Consider the following 23,718-nt stretch of genomic DNA (forward strand, 5'->3'; position numbering starts at 1 on the left):
AATAGGGATTTCGTGAACGTTCGAGAAAGCGACGACGGTTTCGTGACGGGCAAGAGGCTCCGGACGTTGATGCGCCGACCGCGACGTGCACATAGGCGAGGGACGAAGCTCGCGCAATGGGTGCGATAATGCCAGCACTAAATCACCAGATCCCATCAAAACACCGAAGTTAAGCGTGCTTGGGCCAGAGTAGTACTACGATGGGTGACCCCCTGGGAAGTCCTCATGGTGCACTCCTTTTTGCATCCCGGGATACGAAACATCTCCCGTAGAGCTCCGAGACGATTGTTTTGGGGCTGGAAATTTGCTGTGACCGCTACGCAGTCAGTATCGAGGGGCTCGGAGAGAGCTTTCCGGATTGGGGTCGCAATAGCGATTCCGAGATCGTTCTAGAAAGTGTCGATGGTTTCAGCACGTTCTTGCCCTGATAGATACGCAATCATCGGGCTAGGGCTCGGAGAGAGCTTGCAATAGGGATTTCGTGAACGTTCGAGAAAGCGACGACGGTTTCGTGACAGGCAAGAGGCTCCGGACGTTAATGCGCCGACCGCGACGTGCACATAGGCGAGGGACGAAGCTCGCGAAACGGGTGCGATAATGCCGGCACTAAATCACCGGATCCCATCAAAACACCGAAGTTAAGCGTGCTTGGGCCAGAGTAGTACTACGATGGGTGACCCCCAGGGAAGTCCTCATGTTGCACTCCTTTTTGCATCCCAGGATACGAAACATCTCCCGTAGAGCTCCGAGACGATTGTTTTGGGGCTGGAAATTTGCTGTGACCGCTACATTGTCAGTATCGAGGTGCTCGGAGAGAGCTTTCCGGATTGGAGTCGCAATAGCGATTCCGAGATCGTTCTAGAAAGTGCCGATGGTTTCGGCACGCGCTTGCCGTGACCGATACGTAGTCGTCGGGCTAGGGCTCGGAGAGAGCTTGCAATAGGGATTTCGTGAACGTTCGAGAAAGCGACGACGGTTTCGTCACGGGCAAGAGGCTCCGGACGTTGATGCGCCGACCGCGACGTGCACGTAGGCGAGGGACGAAGCTCGCGAAACGGGTGCGATAATGCCAGCACTAAATCACCGGATCCCATCAAAACACCGAAGTTAAGCGTGCTTGGGCCAGAGTCGTACTACGATGGGTGACCCCCTGGGAAGTCCTTGTGTTGCACTCCTTTTTGCATCCCGGGATACGAAACATCTCCCGTAGAGCTCCGAGACGATAGTTTTGGGGCTGGAAATTTGCTGTGACCGCTACGCAGTCAGTATCGAGGGGCTCAGAGAGAGCTTTCCGGATTGGGGTCGCAATAGCGATTCCGAGATCGTTCTAGAAAGTGCCGATGGTTTCGGCACGCGCTTGACGTGACCGATACGCAGTTGTCGGGCAAGGGCTCGGAGAGAGCTTGCAATAGGGATTTCGTGAACGTTCGAGAAAGCGACGACGGTTTCGTGACGGGCAAGAGGCTCCGGATGTTGATGCGCCGACCGCGACGTGCACATAGGCGAGGGACGAAGCTCGCGAAACGGGTGCGATAATGCCAGCACTAAATCACCAGATCCCAACAAAACACCGAAGTTAAGCGTGCTTGGGCCAGAGTAGTACTACGATGGGTGACCCCCTGGGAAGTCCTCGTGTTGCACTCCTTTTTGCATCCCGGGATACGAAACATCTCCCGTAGAGCTCCGAGACGATTGTTTTGGGGCTGGAAATTTGCTGTGACCGCTACGTAGTCAGTATCGAGGGGCTCGGAGAGAGCTTTCCGGATTGGGGTCGCAATAGCGATTCCGAGATCGTTCTAGAAAGTGCCGATGGTTTCGGCATGTGCTTGCCGTGATCGATACGCAGTCGTGACCGATACGCAGTCGTTGGGCAGGGCTCGGAGAGAGCTTGCTATAGGGATTTCGTGAACGTTCGAGAAAGCGCCGACGGTTTCGTGACGGGCAAGAGGCTCCGGACGTTGATGCGCCGACCGCGACGTGCACATAGGTGAGGGACGAAGCTCGCGAAACGGGTGCGATAATGGCAGCACTAAATCACCGGATCCCATCAAAACACCGAAGTTAAGCGTGCTTGGGCCAGAGTAGTACTACGATGGGTGACCCCCAGGGAAGTCCTCCTGTTGCACTCCTTTTTGCATCCCAGGATACGAAACATCTCCCGTAGAGCTCCGAGACGATTGTTTTGGGGCTGGAAATTTCCTGTGACCGCTACATTGTCAGTATCGAGGTGCTCGGAGAGAGCTTTCCGGATTGGAGTCGCAATAGCGATTCCGAGATCGTTCTAGAAAGTGCCGATGGTTTCGGCATGTGCTTGCCGTGATCGATACGCAGTCGTCGGGCTAGGGCTCGGAGAGAGCTTGCAATAGGGATTTCGTGAACGTTCGAGAAATCGCCGACGGTTTCGTGACGGGCAAGAGGCTCCGGACGTTGACGCGCCGACCGCGACGTGCACATAGGCGAGGGACGAAGCTCGCGAAACGGGTGCGATAATGGCAGCACTAAATCACCGGATCCCATCAAAACACCGACGTTAAGCGTGCATGGGCCAGAGTAGTACTACGATGGGTGACCCCCTGGGAAGTCCTCGTGTTGCACTCCTTTTTGCATCCCGGGATACGAAACATCTCCCGTAGAGCTCCGAGACGTTTGTTTTGGGGCTGGAAATTTGCTTTGACCGCTACGCAGTCAGTATCGAGGGGCTCAGAGAGAGCTTTCCGGATTGGGGTCGCAATAGCGATTCCGAGATCGTTCTAGAAAGTGCCGATGGTTTCGGCACGCGCTTGCCGTGACCGATACGCAGTCGTCGGGCTAGGGCTCGGAGAGAGCTTGCAATAGGGATTTCGTGAACGTTCGAGAAAGCGACGATGGTTTCGTGACGGGCAAGAGGCTCCGGACGTTGATGCGCCGACCGCGACGTGCACGTAGGCGAGGGACGAAGCTCGCGAAACGGGTGCGATAATGCCAGCACTAAATCACCGGATCCCATCAAAACACCGAAGTTAAGCGTGCTTGGGCCAGAGTAGTACTACGATGGGTGACCCCCTGGGAAGTCCTCGTGTTGCACTCCTTTTTGCATCCCGGGATACGAAACATCTACCGTAGAGCTCCGAGACGATTGTTTTGGGGCTGGAAATTTGCTGTGACCGCTACGAAGTCAGTATCGAGGGGCTCGGAGAGAGCTTTCCGGATTGGGGTCGCAATAGCGATTCCGAGATCGTTATAGAAAGTGCCGATGGTTTCGGCATGTGCTTGCCGTGATCGATACGCAGTCGTCGGGCTAGGGCTCGGAGAGAGCTTGCAATAGGGATTTCGTGAACGTTCGAGAAAGCGCCGACGGTTTCGTGACGGGCAAGAGGCTCCGGACGTTGACGCGCCGACCGCGACGTGCACATAGGCGAGGGACGAAGCTCGCGAAACGGGTGCGATAATGGCAGCACTAAATCACCGGATCCCATCAAAACACCGACGTTAAGCGTGCTTGGGCCAGAGTACTACTACGATGGGTGACCCCCTGGGAAGTCCTCGTGTTGCACTCCTTTTTGCATCCCGGGATACGAAACATCTCCCGTAGAGCTCCGAGACGTTTGTTTTGGGGCTGGAAATTTGCTTTGACCGCTACGCAGTCAGTATCGAGGGGCTCAGAGAGAGCTTTCTGGATTGGGGTCGCAATAGCGGTTCCGAGATCGTTCTAGAAAGTGCCGATGGTTTCGGCATGTGCTTGCCGTGATCGATACGCAGTCGTCGGGCTAGGGCTCGGAGAGAGCTTGCAATAGGGATTTCGTGAACGTTCGAGAAAGCGCCGACGGTTTCGTGACGGGCAAGAGTCTCCGGACGTTGATACGCCGACCGTGACGTGCACATGCGCGAGTGACGAAGCACGCAAAACGGGTGCGATAATGCCATCACTAAATCACCGGATCCCATCAAAACACCGAAGTTAAGCGTGCTTGGGCCAGAGTAGTACTACGATGGGTGACCCCTTGGGAAGACCTCGTGTTGCACTCCTTTTTGCATCCCGGGATACGAAACATCTCCCGTAGAGCTCCGAGACGTTTGTTTTGGGGCTGGAAATTTGCTGTGACCGCTACGCTGTCAGTATCGAGGGGCTCGGAGAGAGCTTTCTGGATTGGGGTCGCAATAGCGGTTCCGAGATCGTTCTAGAAAGTGCCGATGGTTTCGGCATGTGCTTGCCGTGATCGATACGCAGTCGTCGGGCTAGGGCTCGGAGAGAGCTTGCAATAGGGATTTCGTGAACGTTCGAGAAAGCGCCGACGGTTTCGTGACGGGCAAGAGGCTCCGGACGTTGACGCGCCGACCGCGACGTGCACATAGGCGAGGGACGAAGCTCGCGAAACGGGTGCGATAATGGCAGCACTAAATCACCGGATCCCATCAAAACACCGACGTTAAGCGTGCTTGGGCCAGAGTACTACTACGATGGGTGACCCCCTGGGAAGTCCTCGTGTTGCACTCCTTTTTGCATCCCGGGATACGAAACATCTCCCGTAGAGCTCCGAGACGTTTGTTTTGGGGCTGGAAATTTGCTTTGACCGCTACGCAGTCAGTATCGAGGGGCTCAGAGAGAGCTTTCCGGATTGGGGTCGCAATAGCGATTCCGAGATCGTTCTAGAAAGTGCCGATGGTTTCGGCACGCGCTTGCCGTGACCGATACGCAGTCGTCGGGCTAGGGCTCGGAGAGAGCTTGCAATAGGGATTTCGTGAACGTTCGAGAAAGCGACGATGGTTTCGTGACGGGCAAGAGGCTCCGGACGTTGATACGCCGACCGTGACGTGCACATGCGCGAGTGACGAAGCACGCAAAACGGGTGCGATAATGCCATCACTAAATCACCGGATCCCATCAAAACACCGAAGTTAAGCGTGCTTGGGCCAGAGTAGTACTACGATGGGTGACCCCTTGGGAAGACCTCGTGTTGCACTCCTTTTTGCATCCCGGGATACGAAACATCTCCCGTAGAGCTCCGAGACGATTGTTTTGGGGCTGGAAATTTGCTGTGACCGCTACACTGTCAGTATCGAGGGGCTCGGAGAGAGCTTTCTGGATTGGGGTCGCAATAGCGATTCCGAGATCGTTCTAGAAAGTGCCGATGGTTTCGGCATGTGCTTGCCGTGATCGATACGCAGTCGTCGGGCTAGGGCTCGGAGAGAGCTTGCAATAGGGATTTCGTGAACGTTCGAGAAAGCGCCGACGGTTTCGTGACGGGCAAGAGGCTCCGGACGTTGACGCGCCGACCGCGACGTGCACATAGGCGAGGGACGAAGCTCGCGAAACGGGTGCGATAATGGCAGCACTAAATCACCGGATCCCATCAAAACACCGACGTTCAGCGTGCTTGGGCCAGAGTAGTACTACGATGGGTGACCCCCTGGGAAGTCCTCGTGTTGCACTCCTTTTTGCATCCCGGGATACGAAACATCTCCCGTAGAGCTCCGAGACGTTTGTTTTGGGGCTGGAAATTTGCTTTGACCGCTACGCAGTTAGTATCGAGGGGCTCAGAGATAGCTTTCCGGATTGGGGTCGCATTAGCGATTCCGAGATCGTTCTAGAAAGTGCCGATGGTTTTGGCACGCGCTTGCCGTGACCGATACGCAGTCGTCGGGCTAGGGCTCGGAGAGAGCTTGCAATAGGGATTTCGTGAACGTTCGAGAAAGCGACGATGGTTTCGTGACGGGCAAGAGGCTCCGGACGTTGATACGCCGACCGCGACGTGCACGTAGGCGAGGGACGAAGCTCGCGAAACGGGTGCGATAATGGCAGCACTAAATCACCGGATCCCATCAAAACACCGACGTTAAGCGTGCTTGGGCCAGAGTAGTACTACGATGGGTGACCCCCTGGGAAGTCCTCGTGTTGCACTCCTTTTTGCATCCCGGGATACGAAACATCTCCCGTAGAGCTCCGAGACGATTGTTTTGGGGCTGGAAATTTGCTGTGACCGCTACGCAGTCAGTATTGTGGGGCTCGTAGAGAGCTTTCCGGATTGGGGTCGCAATAGTGATTCCGAGATCGTTCTAGAAAGTGCCGATGGTTTCGGCATGTGCTTGCCGTGATCGATACGCAGTCGTCGGGCTAGGGCTCGGAGAGAGCTTGCAATAGGGATTTCGTGAACGTTCGAGAAAGCGCCGACGGTTTCGTGACGGGCAAGAGGCTCTGGACGTTGATGCACCGACCGCGACGTGCACATACGCGAGGGACGAAGCTCGCAAAACGGGTGCGATAATGGCAGCACTAAATCACCGGATCCCATCAAAACACCGAAGTTAAGCGTGCTTGGGCCAGAGTAGTACTACGATGGGTGACCCCTAGGGAAGTCCTCATGTTGCACTCCTTTTTGCATCCCGGGATACGAAACATCTCCCGTAGAGCTTCGAGACGATTGTTTTGGGGCTGGAAATTTGCTTTCACCGCTACGCAGTCAGTATCGAGGGGCTCGGAGAGAGCTTTCCGGATTGGGGTCGCAATAGCGATTCCGAGATCGTTCTAGAAAGTGCCGATGGTTTCGGCATGTGCTTGCCGTGATCGATACGCAGTCGTCGGGCTAGGGCTCGGAGATAGCTTGCAATAGGGATTTCGTGAACGTTCGAGAAAGCGCCGACGGTTTCGTGACGGGCAAGAGGCTCCGGACGTTGATGCGCCGACCGCGACGTGCACATAGGCGAAGGACGAAGCTCGCGAAACGGGTGCGATAATGGCAGCACTAAATCACCGAATCCAATCAAAACACTGAAGTTAAGCGTGCTTGGGCCAGAGTAGTACTACGATGGGTGACCCCCTGGGAAGTCCTCGTGTTGCACTCCTTTTTGCATCCCGGGATACGAAACATCTACCGTAGAGCTCCGAGACGATTGTTTTGGGGCTGGAAATTTGCTGTGACCGCTACGAAGTCAGTATCGAGGGGCTCGGAGAGAGCTTTCCGGATTGGGGTCGCAATAGCGATTCCGAGATCATTATAGAAAGTGCCGATGGTTTCGGCATGTGCTTGCCGTGATCGATACGCAGTCGTCGGGCTAGGGCTCGGAGAGAGCTTGCAATAGGGATTTCGTGAACGTTCGAGAAAGCACCGACGGTTTCGTGACGGGCAAGAGGCTCCGGACGTTGATACGCCGACCGTGACGTGCACATGCGCGAGTGACGAAGCACGCAAAATGGGTGCGATAATGCCATCACTAAATCACCGGATCCCATCAAAACACCGAAGTTAAGCGTGCTTGGGCCAGAGTAGTACTACGATGGGTGACCCCTTGGGAAGACCTCGTGTTGCACTCCTTTTTGCATCCCGGGATACGAAACATCTCCCGTAGAGCTCCGAGACGTTTGTTTTGGGGCTGGAAATTTCCTGTGACCGCTACGCTGTCAGTATCGAGGGGCTCGGAGAGAGCTTTCTGGATTGGGGTCGCAATAGCGATTCCGAGATCGTTCTAGAAAGTGCCGATGGTTTCGGCATGTGCTTGCCGTGATCGATACGCAGTCGTCGGGCTAGGGCTCGGAGAGAGCTTGCAATAGGGATTTCGTGAACGTTCGAGAAAGCGCCGACGGTTTCGTGATGGGCAAGAGGCTCCGGACGTTGACGCGCCGACCGCGACGTGCACATAGGCGAGGGACGAAGCTCGCGAAACGGGTGCGATAATGGCAGCACTAAATCACCGGATCCCATCAAAACACCGACGTTAAGCGTGCTTGGGCCAGAGTACTACTACGATGGGTGACCCCCTGGGAAGTCCTCGTGTTGCACTCCTTTTTGCATCCCGGGATACGAAACATCTCCCGTAGAGCTCCGAGACGTTTGTTTTGGGGCTGGAAATTTGCTTTGACCGCTACGCAGTCAGTATCGAGGGGCTCAGAGAGAGCTTTCCGGATTGGGGTCGCAATAGCGATTCCGAGATCGTTCTAGAAAGTGCCGATGGTTTCGGCACGCGCTTGCCGTGACCGATACGCAGTCGTCGGGCTAGGGCTCGGAGAGAGCTTGCAATAGGGATTTCGTGAACGTTCGAGAAAGCGACGATGGTTTCGTGACGGGCAAGAGGCTCCGGACGTTGATACGCCGACCGTGACGTGCACATGCGCGAGTGACGAAGCACGCAAAACGGGTGCGATAATGCCATCACTAAATCACCGGATCCCATCAAAACACCGAAGTTAAGCGTGCTTGGGCCAGAGTAGTACTACGATGGGTGACCCCTTGGGAAGACCTCGTGTTGCACTCCTTTTTGCATCCCGGGATACGAAACATCTCCCGTAGAGCTCCGAGACGATTGTTTTGGGGCTGGAAATTTGCTGTGACCGCTACGCTGTCAGTATCGAGGGGCTCGGAGAGAGCTTTCTGGATTGGGGTCGCAATAGCGATTCCGAGATCGTTCTAGAAAGTGCCGATGGTTTCGGCATGTGCTTGCCGTGATCGATACGCAGTCGTCGGGCTAGGGCTCGGAGAGAGCTTGCAATAGGGATTTCGTGAACGTTCGAGAAAGCGCCGACGGTTTCGTGACGGGCAAGAGGCTCCGGACGTTGACGCGCCGACCGCGACGTGCACATAGGCGAGGGACGAAGCTCGCGAAACGGGTGCGATAATGGCAGCACTAAATCACCGGATCCCATCAAAACACCGACGTTAAGCGTGCTTGGGCCAGAGTAGTACTACGATGGGTGACCCCCTGGGAAGTCCTCGTGTTGCACTCCTTTTTGCATCCCGGGATACGAAACATCTCCCGTAGAGCTCCGAGACGTTTGTTTTGGGGCTGGAAATTTGCTTTGACCGCTACGCAGTTAGTATCGAGGGGCTCAGAGATAGCTTTCCGGATTGGAGTCGCAATAGCGATTCCGAGATCGTTCTAGAAAGTGCCGATGGTTTCGGCACGCGCTTGCCGTGACCGATACGCAGTCGTCGGGCTAGGGCTCGGAGAGAGCTTGCAATAGGGATTTCGTGAACGTTCGAGAAAGCGACGATGGTTTCGTGACGGGCAAGAGGCTCCGGACGTTGATACGCCGACCGCGACGTGCACGTAGGCGAGGGACGAAGCTCGCGAAACGGGTGCGATAATGGCAGCACTAAATCACCGGATCCCATCAAAACACCGACGTTAAGCGTGCTTGGGCCAGAGTAGTACTACGATGGGTGACCCCCTGGGAAGTCCTCGTGTTGCACTCCTTTTTGCATCCCGGGATACGAAACATCTCCCGTAGAGCTCCGAGACGATTGTTTTGGGGCTGGAAATTTGCTGTGACCGCTACGCAGTCAGTATTGTGGGGCTCGTAGAGAGCTTTCCGGATTGGGGTCGCAATAGTGATTCCGAGATCGTTCTAGAAAGTGCCGATGGTTTCGGCATGTGCTTGCCGTGATCGATACGCAGTCGTCGGGCTAGGGCTCGGAGAGAGCTTGCAATAGGGATTTCGTGAACGTTCGAGAAAGCGCCGACGGTTTCGTGACGGGCAAGAGGCTCTGGACGTTGATGCACCGACCGCGACGTGCACATAGGCGAGGGACGAAGCTCGCAAAACGGGTGCGATAATGGCAGCACTAAATCACCGGATCCCATCAAAACACCGAAGTTAAGCGTGCTTAGGCCAGAGTAGTACTACGATGGGTGACCCCTAGGGAAGTCCTCATGTTGCACTCCTTTTTGCATCCCGGGATACGAAACATCTCCCGTAGAGCTCCGAGACGATTGTTTTGGGGCTGGAAATTTGCTTTCACCGCTACGCAGTCAGTATCGAGGGGCTCGGAGAGAGCTTTCCGGATTGGGGTCGCAATAGCGATTCCGAGATCGTTCTAGAAAGTGCCGATGGTTTCGGCATGTGCTTGCCGTGATCGATACGCAGTCGTCGGGCTAGGGCTCGGAGATAGCTTGCAATAGGGATTTCGTGAACGTTCGAGAAAGCGCCGACGGTTTCGTGACGGGCAAGAGGCTCCGGACGTTGATGCGCCGACCGCGACGTGCACATAGGCGAAGGATGAAGCTCGCGAAACGGGTGCGATAATGGCAGCACTAAATCACCGAATCCAATCAAAACACTGAAGTTAAGCGTGCTTGGGCCAGAGTAGTACTACGATGGGTGACCCCCTGGGAAGTCCTCGTGTTGCACTCCTTTTTGCATCCCGGGATACGAAACATCTCCCGTAGAGCTCCGAGACGTTTGTTTTGGGGCTGGAAATTTGCTTTGACCGCTACGCAGTTAGTATCGAGGGGCTTAGAGAGAGCTTTCCGGATTGGGGTCGCAATAGCGATTCCGAGATCGTTCTAGAAAGTGCCGATGGTTTCGGCACGCGCTTGCCGTGACCGATACGCAGTCGTCGGGCTAGGGCTCGGAGAGAGCTTGCAATAGGGATTTCGTGAACGTTCGAGAAAGCGACGACGGTTTCGTGACGGGCAAGAGGCTCCGGACGTTGATGCGCCGACCGTGACGTGCACGTAGTCGAGGGACGAAGCTCTCGAAACGGGTGCGATAATGCCAGCACTAAATCACCGGATCCCATCAAAACACCGAAGTTAAGCGTGCTTGGGCCAGAGTAGTACTACGATGGGTGACCCCCAGGGAAGTCCTCATGTTGCACTCCTTTTTGCATCCCGGGATACGAAACATCTCCCGTAGAGCTCCGAGACGTTTGTTTTGGGGCTGAAAATTTGCTTTCACCGCTACGCAGTCAGTATCGAGGGGCTCAGAGAGAGCTTTCCAGATTGGGGTCGCAATAGCGATTCCGAGATCGTTCTAGAAAGTGCCGATGGTTTCGGCACGCGCTGTCACGCCCCTCAAAATATCCATAATTTTTAAAACAATTTCAACACAGACCAATCCATCCAGGATCCAAACTAACGTTTGAGGACACTGAAAAACATTCAATCAAATTCACATCCATAAAACCTGTGCATTTTAAAATCATATATCACATCACTCGATAATTCACATTTATGGCAACCCAAGCCAACTTGACAAATATGAACAACATTTATAAATCCACAAGCTAAATAAATTATACAATCAGAACTCCAACTATTCACCACAAGTTCATATCGTCATAAATTAGACTTAACATTCCAAAATTCCAAATAAGAGAGATCTTCTAACACTTTTACACAGTATATCCATTTCGATTCATCGACAACATTTCATTACATACAAAACTTACTTATACAACAATATCATAATAACCACCCGGACTTGCCCATAATTCTGAATAGCTATCCACTGCCTCAGCCCAAATCAACATCTCGAAGAGTGACAAGCTGACCTGAAAGATTTATATAACAACGGAGTGAGCCAAAAACGGCTCAGCAAGTGACAAAGCATATTCAGAACAAAAGGAACGGTTTCAAACGAGTAAGGTATCATAATGCAAGGCAGAATACAAGAATTCTCAAGGATACCATCTCAATAGATACCAAATCATACGTATCATGTCATTCAAAACATATTTGATCCATAACGAATGGAGCATAGAGTAATTGGAACATATCAATGGCAGATAGGACATTTCAGAACATATCAGTTCATAGCAAATGGAGCACAGAGTAATTGGAGCATATCAGTAACAAAGGAAACATATCGGAGCTTATCAATGGCAGATAGGACATTTCAGAACATATCAGTTCATAGCAAATGGAGCACAGAGTAATTGGAGCATATCAATGGCAGATGAAATGTTCCGGAGCATATCAACGACATATGGAACATTTCGAAGCATATTATCAGTGAATGAAGCATTTCAGAGCATAACAAAAACAAATATCGTACAGAAGCTCAAACGTCGTCTTTGACGTTGCAAACATATCAATCTTATCCAAAGCATGTACAGAAACACATAACCAAAGCTCTGGATATCATATCAAACATACAGAAGGTGTAGTGGGATCTCAGTCAGAATGTGATTCATCCATTTCTGAATGACCACCTGACAAAAGTCTCCCACGTTTGGGAGCTCCATCCACCCACGTCTAGGTGAAGTCAAAGGGGGCCGGCAGAGCAACGCTGGCTCTAAGCAATATCCCACATAGCGGGACCCCACAAAGCGGGCAAATAAGCGTATACCAGAATATCCAACATAGCGGGACCCCACAAAGCGGGCAAATCAGCGCATACCCTTTACCATTTCTGGCAAAGGTCCAAACAATCCCACACACCAGAGTACAAAAGGGCAGTTTCAACAATAAGTAGCATATATCGGAAGCACACGCGGAACAACAAAGCGTACATGTGCCTTTACGAGTCAATCCGAAGTAAGCAATAATCTTTCACAAGTATATTCAGATTTGAAAGGAATTGAAAGCAAGGGCACATATGGAATCCAAGCAATCACATATAACTCAATTCAATAAGAAGATTTGATGAATTCAATGTCCAAAGGAATGAAACTGGAATAGGCACATATCGAAAGCAAATGCGGAACAATAGGATATACATGTGCCTATATGAGTCAATACGATATAGCATAAACGTTACACAACAGTTTTCAAGAATGCAATAATTTTAAGGACAAGAGCATACAAGAATTCAAAGCAGTAATATAAAGCTCAATTGAATGAGAAAGCTAAAGGATATCAATTTTCCAAAGGAATGAAATCAGAATATGAGAAATCGACCAAAGCTCGATTTCTGGCAGAATACAGAAGGCACATTGAACAGATGATTCAAACTATCAATCGTGCTCCAATTTACTCGGAAATAATCATTGGATTATACTTTCAGATAAGACAGGCTTCATATGAATTGAGCTGTCCAACAGAGAGAGTTACAAATGATTTGGTAAGCAAGAGTCGTAGAACGAAATCTCTGTTGGCAGAATTCATAATGTCAGATTCAATAGATAAATGGCCAGGTGTTTGGATTCCAAATCTTTCAATCCATAAATCAAAGAAAGGTCTACAAGTTTAGTTTCCAATGAAATCACTTTTGAACAAATCAGAGTTTCCAACAAAGACTAATAGGCAGCTCGGTATCAAAAGGTCAGAATCTCAAAAGTTGCACAGATTCGAATCGTTACGTCTAAACAGGAGATATAACAAATGCAAGGCTAGAACAATTCAAAGTTCCTCATATTCAAAGCAAATGTAGAGATAAAAATGGCAGTGAGGAAAGATCAGGATACTTGCAATAAGACATATCAGAGCAATTATAGGAGAAACGATCAGGGAACTTGCAATAGAAAGGATCGAAACATTTGCAATAGAAAGGATCGAAACAAGCGGGAAACTTGCCTTTCAAAGATTTCGATCCGAAGATCCAAAGAAGGTGCCAGCCCAAATCCTTCTACTTTTCCTCCGTGTCCTCTCTCTGTTTCGTTTTGTGCTCCCGTTTTCTTCCTTTCTTCGCAACTACACCACGTGTCGAACATCGAGGCACAGTCACCTGCTCTCTCTTACTCTCATTCCTTCTTTTTCTTTCCCAAATGCAGCTGCCCCAGCCGCCGCCGCTGCCGCTGCCACAATCGCAGCCCCTTCTTTCCCTTCTCTTCTTCTTCTCCTTCCCTTCTTCCTTTCTCTTCCTCTTTCCCTGCCATAGCTGCAGCTGCCACAGCCGCAGCCGCAGCCCCTTCTTTCCCTTCTCTTCTTCTTCTCCTTCCCTTCTTCCTTTCTCTTCCTCTTTCCCTGCCATAGCTGCAGCTGCCACAGCCGCAGCCGCAGCTACTTCTTTCCCTTCTCCTCTTCCTTCTCCTTCCTTTCTTCTTCTTCTCTTCTTCTCCTTCCTCCCCTTCTTCTTCCCGGCGTCACACACACCCTCTCCTCTGTTTCCTCTGCAGGGAACAGAGGTATCACAACCTCTTCTCCTGCTTCCCCTTCTTCTTCTCTTCCTCTTCTTCTTCTTCTGCTCTTCTCCTACCCGACACCCCACACGTCTCCTCTGTTTCCACCTGCAGGAAACAGAGGTGCTGCCACCCTGGCTGCTGCCACCTCTCGCTCCTCTCCGTCTTCCCTTTCTTTCCCTCTTCTTCTCCTTCTCTTCTTCTCCTCTTCCCTTTTCCTCGCCAAGGCCACACATCTCTTCGCTGCAGCCTTGCCGCAGCTATCCTCCTCTCTTCTTCTTCTTCTTCTTCTTCTTCCCTTTTCATCCTCAACGCCCCACACATCCTCTCCTCTGTTTCCACCCGCAGGAAACAGAGGTGCTGCAGCCCTAGCTGCTGCAGCTGCCTCTCTTTCTCCTCTCCATCTTCCCTCTCTTCTACTTCTTCTTTTCTTCTCTTCTCCCTCTTCTTCCTCTTCTTCCTCTCTTCTTTTCCCTCTTCTTCTCTTCTCCCTCTACTTCTCTTCTTCTTCTCCCCACGCCCCACCGCTTCTCTCTGTTTCTCGAAGAAACAGAGAGAGCGTGGGAGGCGGTGGGATAAAACCGAAATTTTCGGTTTTCTTTATTTTCTTCTTTTTACAACTTAACAGTTTAGTCCTTGAAATTTCCATATTTACATATAGGTCCCCTAATTTATAAATAAATCTTTATTAATAATTTTCAAAAGCGAGGGATATTACACTCTCCCCTCCTTAAAAGAAAATTTAGTCCTCTAAATTGATCATAGCCCAATCGACGAAAAGATGAGGATTATGATATCTTTATTTCCTCCTCTGCTCTCAAATAATTTCATCAATACAATATAATGACACAATTATCCAAGAATGACCGAAATATTCTCCTCCTTGATCCTCAATAGACGGTAACCCGACCTTCAATCAATTTCTAAAAATACTTGCGCACCCTACAGTTAATCAAGCAAGTCGTTACTCCAGAAAATACTCATTTTTGATGGTCACCTAATTCAACTGTCTATAATCATTACAAAGCCTCAATGTTCCATACATCTTTTTAACTAACACCGGAGCACCCCATGATGAAATATTAAGCCAAATAAAATCCTCATTTAATAATCCTTGTAGTTGCTTTTCCAATTCCACTTACCCAAATGATATTTTTCTGTAGAGAGGCTTAGATATTGGGATTGTCCCAAGGACCAAATCAAAAGCAAAATCACATTTGGAGGTAATCCAAACAAGTCATCCTGGGATACATTAGGCAAGGAGATAAATAATGTCCAATACTCTCAAAATAAAAGATCGGCTGATCAAATATGCAAAAAGTGATCATTTGTTATATACCAATCCATACTGGTATGATAAGAAGATAGTCAATCCATACCAAGTATAATATCAAAACTCCAAATCTCTAGGAGAACTAAATCAGCAAAAGTTCAAGTTCTCCAATAAAAATCAGACAAGAGGACCAGATTCAAGTTCGTTATCAAAGAATCTCTAATGATCGTATTTACATATAGCACATAATGTAGTGGTCTAGGTTGAATACCCAAGTGATAGGCAAAATATTCCGAATCAAATCATAGATGAGACCCATGGTCAAACAAATATTTGCATTCTTTCATAAACCTGAATAATACCTTCGACCACTACTTCAGAAGTTTCATAATCATATTCAGTGATAGTATACACTCTGACATGGGCTGATGATTTATGAGGCAGTGACACTTTCTTCTTGTTCAAAGGGCAGTCTTTTATTTCATGATCCAACTTTCTACAAGCAAAATAGACTCTAGTCACCCGGAAACACAAACTTGTTTCATAATTTAACCTGCAATTCACACATGATTAAGTCTTTTATGGTGACTTCCCATTTCAAATCCAAATGTCTTGACCCTCTTGTTATTACTTTCTGATTCATTTCCAATCATATTTTTATTGGTAACTTGTCCTTATCATCTTGCCACTGATCTCCAAAAATTCTTTTCAATTTTCCCATTAATGATCAGCCTCTACTTCCAATATAAGGTGGCAAAAGAAATCGTTTGATCATCAGAACAATTTTGTACATCGAATATCTTCTCTATTCGCATCATCCATTTTTCTGCCACCAATGAAATTAGGTCCACCATGCTTCTGCTGCGCCACTCTGATTCAATATCCCAAATCAATCCTTTCATTCCTCTTAATTAATCAGAAACAAATGAAATAGGAGGACCAAATGTCCTCGTCATCCCAGATTCTTAAAATGCATCAAAGAAAATTTCCACCGATCACTATAGTTCATTAGACCTCAATATATTTTGCACGTCAACATATCAAATATTTCAGTAATCCTCAAACAATGCTCTGATACCACCTCTGTCACGCCCCTCAAAATATCCATAATTTTTAAAACAATTTCAACACAGACCAATCCATCTAGGATCCAAACTAACGTTTGAGGACACTGAAAAACATTCAATCAAATTCACATCCATAAAACCTGTGCATTTTAAAATCATATATCACATAACTCGATAATTCACATTTATGGCAACCCAAGCCAACTTGAGAAACATGAACAACATTTATAAATCCACAAGCTAAATAAATTATACAATCAGAACTCCAACTATTCACCACAAGTTCATATCGTCATAAATTAGACTTAACATTCCGAAATTCCAAATAAGAGAGATCTTCTAACACTTTTACACAGTATATCCATTTCGATTCATCGACAACATTTCATTACATACAAAATATACTTATACAACAATATCATAATAACCACCCGGACTTGCCCATAATTCTGAATAGCTATCCACTGCCTCAGCCCAAATCAACATCTCGAAGAGTGACAAGCTGACCTGAAAGATTTATATAACAACGGAGTGAGCAAAAAACGGCTCAGCAAGTGACAAAGCATATTCAGAACAAAAGGAACGGTTTCAAACGAGTAAGGTATCATAATGCAAGGCAGAATACAAGAATTCTCAAGGATACCATCTCAATAGATACCAAATCATACGTATCATGTCATTCAAAACATATTTGATCCATAACGAATGGAGCATAGAGTAATTGGAACATATCAATGGCAGATAGGACATTTCAGAACATATCAGTTCATAGCAAATGGAGCACAGAGTAATTGGAGCATATCAGTAACAAAGGAAACATATCGGAGCTTATCAATGGCAGATAGGACATTTCAGAACATATCAGTTCATAGCAAATGGAGCACAGAGTAATTGGAGCATATCAATGGCAGATAAAATGTTCCGGAGCATATCAACAACATATGGAACATTTCGAAGCATATTATCAGTGAATGAAGCATTTCAGAGCATAACAAAAACAAATATCGTACAGAAGCTCAAACGTCGTCTTTGACGTTGCAAACATATCAATCTTATCCAAAGCATGTACAGAAACACATAACCAAAGCTCTGGATATCATATCAAACAAACAGAAGGTGTAGTGGGATCTCAGTCAAAATGTGATTCATCCATTTCTGAATGACCACCTGACAAAAGTCTCCCACGTCTGGGAGCTCCATCCACCCACGTCTAGGTGAAGTCAAAGGGGGCCGGCAGAGCAACGCTGGCTCTAAGCAATATCCCACATAGCGGGACCCCACAAAGCGGGCAAATAAGCGCATACCAGAATATCCCACATAGCGGGACCCCACAAAGCGGGCAAATCAGCGCATACCCTTTACCATTTCTGGCAAAGGTCCAGACAATCCCACACACCAGAGTACAAAAGGGCAGTTTCAACAATAAGTAGCATATATCGGAAGCACACGCGGAACAACAAAGCGTACATGTGCCATTACGAGTCAATCCGAAGTAAGCAATAATCTTTCACAAGTATATTCAGATTTGAAAGGAATTGAAAGCAAGGGCACATATGGAATCCAAGCAATCACATATAACTCAATTCAATAAGAAGATTTGATGAATTCAATGTCCAAAGGAATGAAACTGGAATAGGCACATATCGAAAGCAAATGCGGAACAATAGGATATACATGTGCCTATATGAGTCAATACGATATAGCATAAACGTTACACAACAGTTTTCATCAAAATTGATCATAGCCCAATCGACGAAAAGATGAGGATTATGATATCTTTATTTCCTCCTCTGCTCTCAAATAATTTCATCAATACAATATAATGACACAATTATCCAAGAATGACCGAAATATTCTCCTCCTTGATCCTTAATAGACGGTAACCCGACCTTCAATCAATTTCTAAAAATACTTGCGCACCCTACAGTTAATCAAGCAAGTCGTTACTCCAGAAAATACTCATTTTTTATGGTCACCTAATTCAACTGTCTATAATCATTACAAAGTCTCAATGTTCCATACATCTTTTTAACTAACACCAGAGCACCCCATGATGAAATATTAAGCCAAATAAAATCCTCATTTAATAATCCTTGTAGTTGCTTTTCCAATTCCACTTACCCAAATGATATCTTTCTGTAGAGAGGCTTAGATATTGGGATTGTCCCAAGGACCAAATCAAAAGCAAAATCACATTTGGAGGTAATCCAAACAAGTCATCCTGGGATACATTAGGCAAGGAGATAAATAATGTCCAATACTCTCAAAATAAAAGATCGGCTGATCAAATATGCAAAAAGTGATCATTTGTTATATACCGTAGAGCTCCGGGACGATTGTTTTGGGACTGGAAATTTGCTGAGACCGCTACGCTGTCAGTATCGCGGGGCTCGGAGAGAGCTTTCCGGATTTGGGTCGAAATAGCGATACCGAGATCGTTCTAGAAAGTGCCGATGGTTTCGGCACGCGCTTTCCGTGACCGATACGCAGTCGTCGGGCTAGGGCTCGGAGAGAGCTTGCAATAGGGATTTTGTGAACGTTCGAGAAAGCGCCGACGGTTTCGTGACGGGCAAGAGGCTCCGGACGTTGATGCGCCGACCGCGACGTGCACATAGGCGAGGGACGAAGCTCGCGAAACGGGTGCGATAATGCCAGCACTAAATCACCAGATCCCATCAAAACACCGAAGTTAAGCGTGCTTGGGCCAAAGTAGTACTACGATGGGTGACCCCCTGGGAAGTCCTCGTGTTGCACTCCTTTTTGCATCCCGGGATACGAAACATCTCCCGTAGAGCTCCGAGACGATTGTTTTGGGGCTGGAAATTTGCTGTGACCGCTACGCAGTCAGTATCGAGGGGCTCGGAGAGAGCTTTCCGGATTGGGGTCGCAATAGCGATTCCGAGATCGTTCTAGAAAGTGCCGATGGTTTCGGCACGTGCTTGCCTTGATCGATACGCAGTCGTCGGGCAAGGGCTCGGAGAGAGCTTGCAATAGGGATTTCGTGAACGTTCGAGAAAGCGCCGACGGTTTCGTGACGGGCAAGAGGCTCCGGACGTTGATGCGCCGACAGCGACATGCACATAGGCGAGGGACGAAGCTCGCGAAACGGGTGCGATAATGGCAGCACTAAATCACCGGATCCCATCAAAACATCGAAGTTAAGCGTGCTTGGGCCAGAGTAGTACTACGATGGGTGACCCCCTGGGAAGTCCTCGTGTTGCACTCCTTTTTGCATCCCGGGATACGAAACATCTCCCGTAGAGCTCCGAGACGTTTGTTTTGGGTCTGGAAATTTGCTTTGACCGCTACGCCGTCAGTATCGAGGGGCTCATAGAGAGCTTTCCGGATTGGGGTCGCAATAGCGATTCCGAGATCGTTCTAGAAAGTGCCGATGGTTTCGGCACGCGCTTGCCGTGACCGATACGCAGTCGTCGGGCTAGGGCTCGGAGAGAGCTTGCAATAGGGATTTCGTGAACGTTCGAGAAACCGACGACGGTTTCGTGTCGGGCAAGAGGCTCCGGACGTTGATGCGCCGACCGCGACGTGCACATAGGCGAGGGACGAAGCTCGCGAAACGGGTGCGATAATGCCCGCACTAAATCACCAGATCCCATCAAAACACCGAAGTTAAGCGTGCTTGGGCCAGAGTAGTACTACGATGGGTGACCCCCTGGGAAGTCCTCGTGTTACACTCCTTTTTGCATCCCGGGATACGAAACATCTCCCGTAGAGCTCCGAGACGATTGTTTTGGGGCTAGAAATTTGCTGTGACCGCTACGCAGTCAGTATCGAGGGGCTCATAGAGAGCTTTCCGGATTGGGATCATAATAGCGATTCCGAGATCGTTCTAGAAAGTGCCGATGGTTTCGACACGCGCTTGCCGTGACCGATACGCAGTCGTCGGGCTAGGGCTCGGAGAGAGCTTGCTATAGGGATTTCGTGAACGTTCGAGAAAGCGACGACGGTTTCGTGACGGGCAAGAGGCTCCGGACGTTGATGCGCCGACCGCGACGTGCACGTAGGCGAGGGACGAAGCTCGCGAAACGGGTGCGATAATGCCAGCACTAAATCACCGGATCCCATCAAAACACCGAAGTTAAGCGTGCTTGGGCCAGAGTAGTACTACGATGGGTGACCCCCAGGGAATTCCTCGTGTTGCACTCCTTTTTGCATCCCGGGATACGAAACATCTCCCGTAGAGTTCCGAGACGATTGTTTTGGGGCTGGAAATTTGCTGTGACCGCTACGCTGTCAGTATCGAGGTGCTCGGAGAGAGCTTTCCGGATTGGGGTCGCAATAGCGATTCCGAGATCGTTCTAGAAAGTGCCGATGGTTTCGGCACGCGCTTGCCGTGACCGATACGCAGTCGTCGTGCTAGGGCTCGGAGAGAGCTTGCTATAGGGATTTCGTGCACGTTCGAGAAAGCACCGACGGTTTCGTGTCGGGCAAGAGGCTACGGACGTTGATGCGCCGACCGCGACGTGCACATAGGCGAGGGACGAAGCTCGCGAAACGGGTGCGATAATGGCAGCACTAAATCACCGGATCCCATCAAAACACCGAAGTTAAGCATGCTTGGGCCAGAGTAGTACAACGATGGGTGACCCCCAGGGAAGTCCGCGTGTTGCACTCCTTTTTGCATCCCAGGATACGAAACATCTCTCGTAGTGCTCCGAGACGATTGTTTTGGGGCTGGAAATTTGCTGTGACCGCTACGCAGTCAGTATCGAGGGGCTCAGAGAGAGCTTTCCGTATTGGGGTCGCAATAGCGATTCCGAGATCGTTCTAGAAAGTGCCGATGGTTTCGGTACACGCTTTCCGTGACCGATACGCAGTCGTCGGGATAGGGCTCGGAGAAACCTTGCAATAGGGATTTCGTGAACGTTCGAGAAAGCGACGACGGTTTCGTGACGGGCAAGAGGCTCCGGACGTTATTGCGCCGACCGCGACGTGCACGTAGGCGAGGGACGAAGCTCGCGAAACGGGTGCGATAATGCCAGCACTAAATCACCAGATCCCATCAAAACACCGAAGTTAAGCGTGCTTGGGCCAGAGTAGTACTACGATGGGTGACCCCCTGGGAAGTCCTCGTGTTGCACTCCTTTTTGCATCCCGGGATACGAAACATCTCCCGTAGAGCTCCGAGACGATTGATTTGGGGCTAGAAATTTGCTGTGACCGCTACGCCGTCAGTATCGAGGTGCTCGGAGAGGGCTTTCCGGATTGGGGTCGCAATAGCGATTCCGAGATCGTTCTAGAAAGTGCCGATGGTTTCGGCACGCGCTTGCCGTGACCGATACGCAGTCGTCGGGCTAGGGCTCGGAGAGAGCTTGCAATAGGGATTTCGTGAACGTTCGAGAAAGCGCCGACGGTTTCATGACGGGGAAGAGGCTCCGGACGTTGATGCGCTGACCGCGACGTGCACAAAGGCGAGGGACGAAGCTCGCGAAACGGGGGCGATAATGGCAGCACTAAATCACCGGATCCCATCAAAACTCCGAAGTTAAGCATGCTTGTGCCAGAGTAGTACTACGATGGGTGACCCCCTGGGAAGTCCTCGTGTTGCACTCCTTTTTGCCTCCCGGGATACGAAACATCTCCCGTAGAGCTCCGAGACGTTTGTTTTGGGGCTGGAAATTTGCTTTGACCGCTACGCAGTCAGTATCGAGGGGCTCAGAGAGAGCTTTCCGGATTGGGGTCGCAATAGCGATTCCGAGATCGTTCTAGAAAGTGCCGATGGTTTCGGCACGCGCTTTCCGTGACCGATACGCAGTCGTCGGGCTAGGGCTCGGAGAGAGCTTGCAATAGGGATTTCGTGAACGTTCGAGAAAGCGATGACGGTTTCGTGATGGGCAAGAGGCTCCGGAAGTTGATACGCCGACCGCAACGTGCACATAGGTGACGGACGAAGCACGCGAAACGGGTGCGATAATGCCAGCACTAAATCACCGGATCCCATCAAAACACCGAAGTTAAGCATGCTTGGGCCAGAGTAGTACTACGATGGGTGACCCCCAGAGAAGTCCGCGTGTTGCACTCCTTTTTGCATCCCGGGATACGAAACATCTCTCGTAGTGCTCCGAGACGATTGTTTTGGGGCTGGAAATTTGCTGTGACCGCTACGCAGTCAGTATCGAGGGGCTCGGAGAGAGCTTTCCGGATTGGGGTCGCAATAGTGATTCCGAGATCGTTCTAGAAAGTGCTGATGGTTTCGGCACGTGCTTGCCGTGATCGATACGCAGTCGTCGGGCTAGGGCTCGGAGAGAGCTTGCAATAGGGATTTCGTGAACGTTCGAGAAAGCGCCGACGGTTTCGTGACGGGCAAGAGGCTCCGGACGTTGATGCGCCGACCGCGACGTGCACATAGGCGAGGGACGAAGCTCGCGAAACGGGTGCGATAATGGCAGCACTAATTCACCGGATCCCATCAAAACACCGAAGTTAAGCGTGCTTTGGCCAGAGTAGTACTACGATGGGTGACCCCCTGGGAAGTCCTCGTGTTGCATTGCTTTTTGCATCCCGGGATACGAAACATCTCCCGTAGAGCTCCGAGACGTTTGTTTTGGGTCTGGAAATTTGCTTTGACCGCTACGCAGTCAGTATCGAGGGGCTCATAGAGAGCTTTCCGGATTGGGGTCGTAATAGCGATTCCGAGATCGTTCTAGAAAGTGCCGATGGTTTCGGCACGCGCTTGTCGTGACCGATACGCAGTCTTCGGGCTAGGGCTCGGAGAGAGCTTGCTATAGGGATTTCGTGAACGTTCGAGAAAGCGACGACGGTTTCGTGTCGGGCAAGAGGCTCCGGACGTTGATGCGCCGACCGCGACGTGCACATAGGCGAGGGTCGAAGCTCGCGAAACGGGTGCGATAATGCCAGCACTAAATCACCAGATCCCATCAAAACACCGAAGTTAAGCGTGCTTGGGCCAGAGTAGTACTACGATGGGTGACCCCCTGGGAAGTCCTCGTGTTACACTCCTTTTTGCATCCCGGGATACGAAATATCTCCCGTAGAGCTCCGAGACGTTTGTTTTGGGGCTGGAAATTTGCTTTGACCGCTACGCCGTCAGTATCGAGGGGCTCGGAGAGAGCTTTCCGGATTGGGGTCACAATAGCGATTCCGAGATCGTTCTAGAAAGTGCCGATGGTTTCGGCACGTGCTTGCCGTGATCGATACGCAGTCGTCGGGCTAGGGCTCGGAGAGAGCTTGCAATAGGGATTTCGTGAACGTTCGAGAAAGCGCCGACGGTTTCGTGACGGGCAAGAGGCTCCGGACGTTGATGCGCCGACCGCGACGTGCACATAGGCGAGGGACGAAGCTCGCGAAACGGGTGCGATAATGGCAGCACTAAATCACCGGATCCCATCAAAACACCGAAGTTAAGCGTGCTTGGGCCAGAGTAGTACTACGATGGGTGACCCCCTGGGAAGTCCTCGTGTTGCACTCCTTTTTGCATCTCGGGATACGAAACATCTCCCGTAGAGCTCCGAGACGTTTGTTTTGGGTCTGGAAATTTGCTTTGACCGCTACGCAGTCAGTATCGAGGTGCTCATAGAGAGCTTTCCGCATTGGGGTCGCAATAGCGATTCCGAGATCGTTCTAGAAAGTGCCGATGGTTTCGGCACGC

The 23,718-nt window shown here is 50.0% G+C and overlaps 6 non-coding genes and 28 pseudogenes across 6 annotated transcripts; all 34 read left to right on the forward strand.

Moving 5' to 3' along the window:
• The first annotated feature begins 118 nt into the window (after positions 1-118).
• LOC135603102 (5S ribosomal RNA) lies at positions 119-237 on the forward strand (annotated as a pseudogene).
• Positions 238-587: 350 nt separating this feature from the next.
• LOC135602103 (5S ribosomal RNA) lies at positions 588-706 on the forward strand (annotated as a pseudogene).
• Positions 707-1,056: 350 nt separating this feature from the next.
• LOC135600713 (5S ribosomal RNA) lies at positions 1,057-1,175 on the forward strand. Its single transcript, XR_010483028.1, has one exon. It is a non-coding gene; the product is annotated as a 5S ribosomal RNA (ribosomal RNA).
• Positions 1,176-1,525: 350 nt separating this feature from the next.
• On the forward strand, positions 1,526-1,644 carry LOC135601850 (5S ribosomal RNA; annotated as a pseudogene).
• A 366-nt stretch (positions 1,645-2,010) lies between these two features.
• LOC135603748 (5S ribosomal RNA) lies at positions 2,011-2,129 on the forward strand (annotated as a pseudogene).
• Positions 2,130-2,479: 350 nt separating this feature from the next.
• LOC135602683 (5S ribosomal RNA) lies at positions 2,480-2,598 on the forward strand (annotated as a pseudogene).
• Positions 2,599-2,948: 350 nt separating this feature from the next.
• LOC135600161 (5S ribosomal RNA) lies at positions 2,949-3,067 on the forward strand. Its single transcript, XR_010482488.1, has one exon. It is a non-coding gene; the product is annotated as a 5S ribosomal RNA (ribosomal RNA).
• A 350-nt stretch (positions 3,068-3,417) lies between these two features.
• LOC135603385 (5S ribosomal RNA) lies at positions 3,418-3,536 on the forward strand (annotated as a pseudogene).
• Positions 3,537-3,886: 350 nt separating this feature from the next.
• Positions 3,887-4,005, forward strand: LOC135601667 (5S ribosomal RNA; annotated as a pseudogene).
• Positions 4,006-4,355: 350 nt separating this feature from the next.
• LOC135603386 (5S ribosomal RNA) lies at positions 4,356-4,474 on the forward strand (annotated as a pseudogene).
• A 350-nt stretch (positions 4,475-4,824) lies between these two features.
• Positions 4,825-4,943, forward strand: LOC135601668 (5S ribosomal RNA; annotated as a pseudogene).
• Positions 4,944-5,293: 350 nt separating this feature from the next.
• LOC135603528 (5S ribosomal RNA) lies at positions 5,294-5,412 on the forward strand (annotated as a pseudogene).
• Positions 5,413-5,762: 350 nt separating this feature from the next.
• On the forward strand, positions 5,763-5,881 carry LOC135602245 (5S ribosomal RNA; annotated as a pseudogene).
• Positions 5,882-6,231: 350 nt separating this feature from the next.
• LOC135603563 (5S ribosomal RNA) lies at positions 6,232-6,350 on the forward strand (annotated as a pseudogene).
• A 350-nt stretch (positions 6,351-6,700) lies between these two features.
• LOC135604310 (5S ribosomal RNA) lies at positions 6,701-6,819 on the forward strand (annotated as a pseudogene).
• Positions 6,820-7,169: 350 nt separating this feature from the next.
• On the forward strand, positions 7,170-7,288 carry LOC135601669 (5S ribosomal RNA; annotated as a pseudogene).
• A 350-nt stretch (positions 7,289-7,638) lies between these two features.
• On the forward strand, positions 7,639-7,757 carry LOC135603387 (5S ribosomal RNA; annotated as a pseudogene).
• Positions 7,758-8,107: 350 nt separating this feature from the next.
• On the forward strand, positions 8,108-8,226 carry LOC135601670 (5S ribosomal RNA; annotated as a pseudogene).
• Positions 8,227-8,576: 350 nt separating this feature from the next.
• LOC135602246 (5S ribosomal RNA) lies at positions 8,577-8,695 on the forward strand (annotated as a pseudogene).
• A 350-nt stretch (positions 8,696-9,045) lies between these two features.
• Positions 9,046-9,164, forward strand: LOC135602247 (5S ribosomal RNA; annotated as a pseudogene).
• A 350-nt stretch (positions 9,165-9,514) lies between these two features.
• Positions 9,515-9,633, forward strand: LOC135604279 (5S ribosomal RNA; annotated as a pseudogene).
• Positions 9,634-9,983: 350 nt separating this feature from the next.
• On the forward strand, positions 9,984-10,102 carry LOC135604311 (5S ribosomal RNA; annotated as a pseudogene).
• Positions 10,103-10,452: 350 nt separating this feature from the next.
• LOC135602033 (5S ribosomal RNA) lies at positions 10,453-10,571 on the forward strand (annotated as a pseudogene).
• Positions 10,572-18,729: 8,158 nt separating this feature from the next.
• On the forward strand, positions 18,730-18,848 carry LOC135601969 (5S ribosomal RNA; annotated as a pseudogene).
• Positions 18,849-19,198: 350 nt separating this feature from the next.
• Positions 19,199-19,317, forward strand: LOC135602411 (5S ribosomal RNA; annotated as a pseudogene).
• Positions 19,318-19,667: 350 nt separating this feature from the next.
• LOC135602414 (5S ribosomal RNA) lies at positions 19,668-19,786 on the forward strand (annotated as a pseudogene).
• Positions 19,787-20,136: 350 nt separating this feature from the next.
• LOC135600711 (5S ribosomal RNA) lies at positions 20,137-20,255 on the forward strand. The gene has a single exon (XR_010483026.1). It is a non-coding gene; the product is annotated as a 5S ribosomal RNA (ribosomal RNA).
• Positions 20,256-20,605: 350 nt separating this feature from the next.
• On the forward strand, positions 20,606-20,724 carry LOC135604069 (5S ribosomal RNA; annotated as a pseudogene).
• A 350-nt stretch (positions 20,725-21,074) lies between these two features.
• Positions 21,075-21,193, forward strand: LOC135600860 (5S ribosomal RNA). The gene has a single exon (XR_010483172.1). It is a non-coding gene; the product is annotated as a 5S ribosomal RNA (ribosomal RNA).
• Positions 21,194-21,543: 350 nt separating this feature from the next.
• On the forward strand, positions 21,544-21,662 carry LOC135601219 (5S ribosomal RNA). The gene has a single exon (XR_010483519.1). It is a non-coding gene; the product is annotated as a 5S ribosomal RNA (ribosomal RNA).
• A 350-nt stretch (positions 21,663-22,012) lies between these two features.
• LOC135602152 (5S ribosomal RNA) lies at positions 22,013-22,131 on the forward strand (annotated as a pseudogene).
• Positions 22,132-22,481: 350 nt separating this feature from the next.
• LOC135604209 (5S ribosomal RNA) lies at positions 22,482-22,600 on the forward strand (annotated as a pseudogene).
• Positions 22,601-22,950: 350 nt separating this feature from the next.
• Positions 22,951-23,069, forward strand: LOC135601938 (5S ribosomal RNA; annotated as a pseudogene).
• Positions 23,070-23,419: 350 nt separating this feature from the next.
• On the forward strand, positions 23,420-23,538 carry LOC135601522 (5S ribosomal RNA). Its single transcript, XR_010483813.1, has one exon. It is a non-coding gene; the product is annotated as a 5S ribosomal RNA (ribosomal RNA).
• The last annotated feature ends 180 nt before the right edge of the window (positions 23,539-23,718 follow it).

Source organism: Musa acuminata, chromosome BXJ2-1, assembly GCF_036884655.1.
Source record: "Musa acuminata AAA Group cultivar baxijiao chromosome BXJ2-1, Cavendish_Baxijiao_AAA, whole genome shotgun sequence".
Taxonomy (NCBI): domain Eukaryota; kingdom Viridiplantae; phylum Streptophyta; class Magnoliopsida; order Zingiberales; family Musaceae; genus Musa; species Musa acuminata.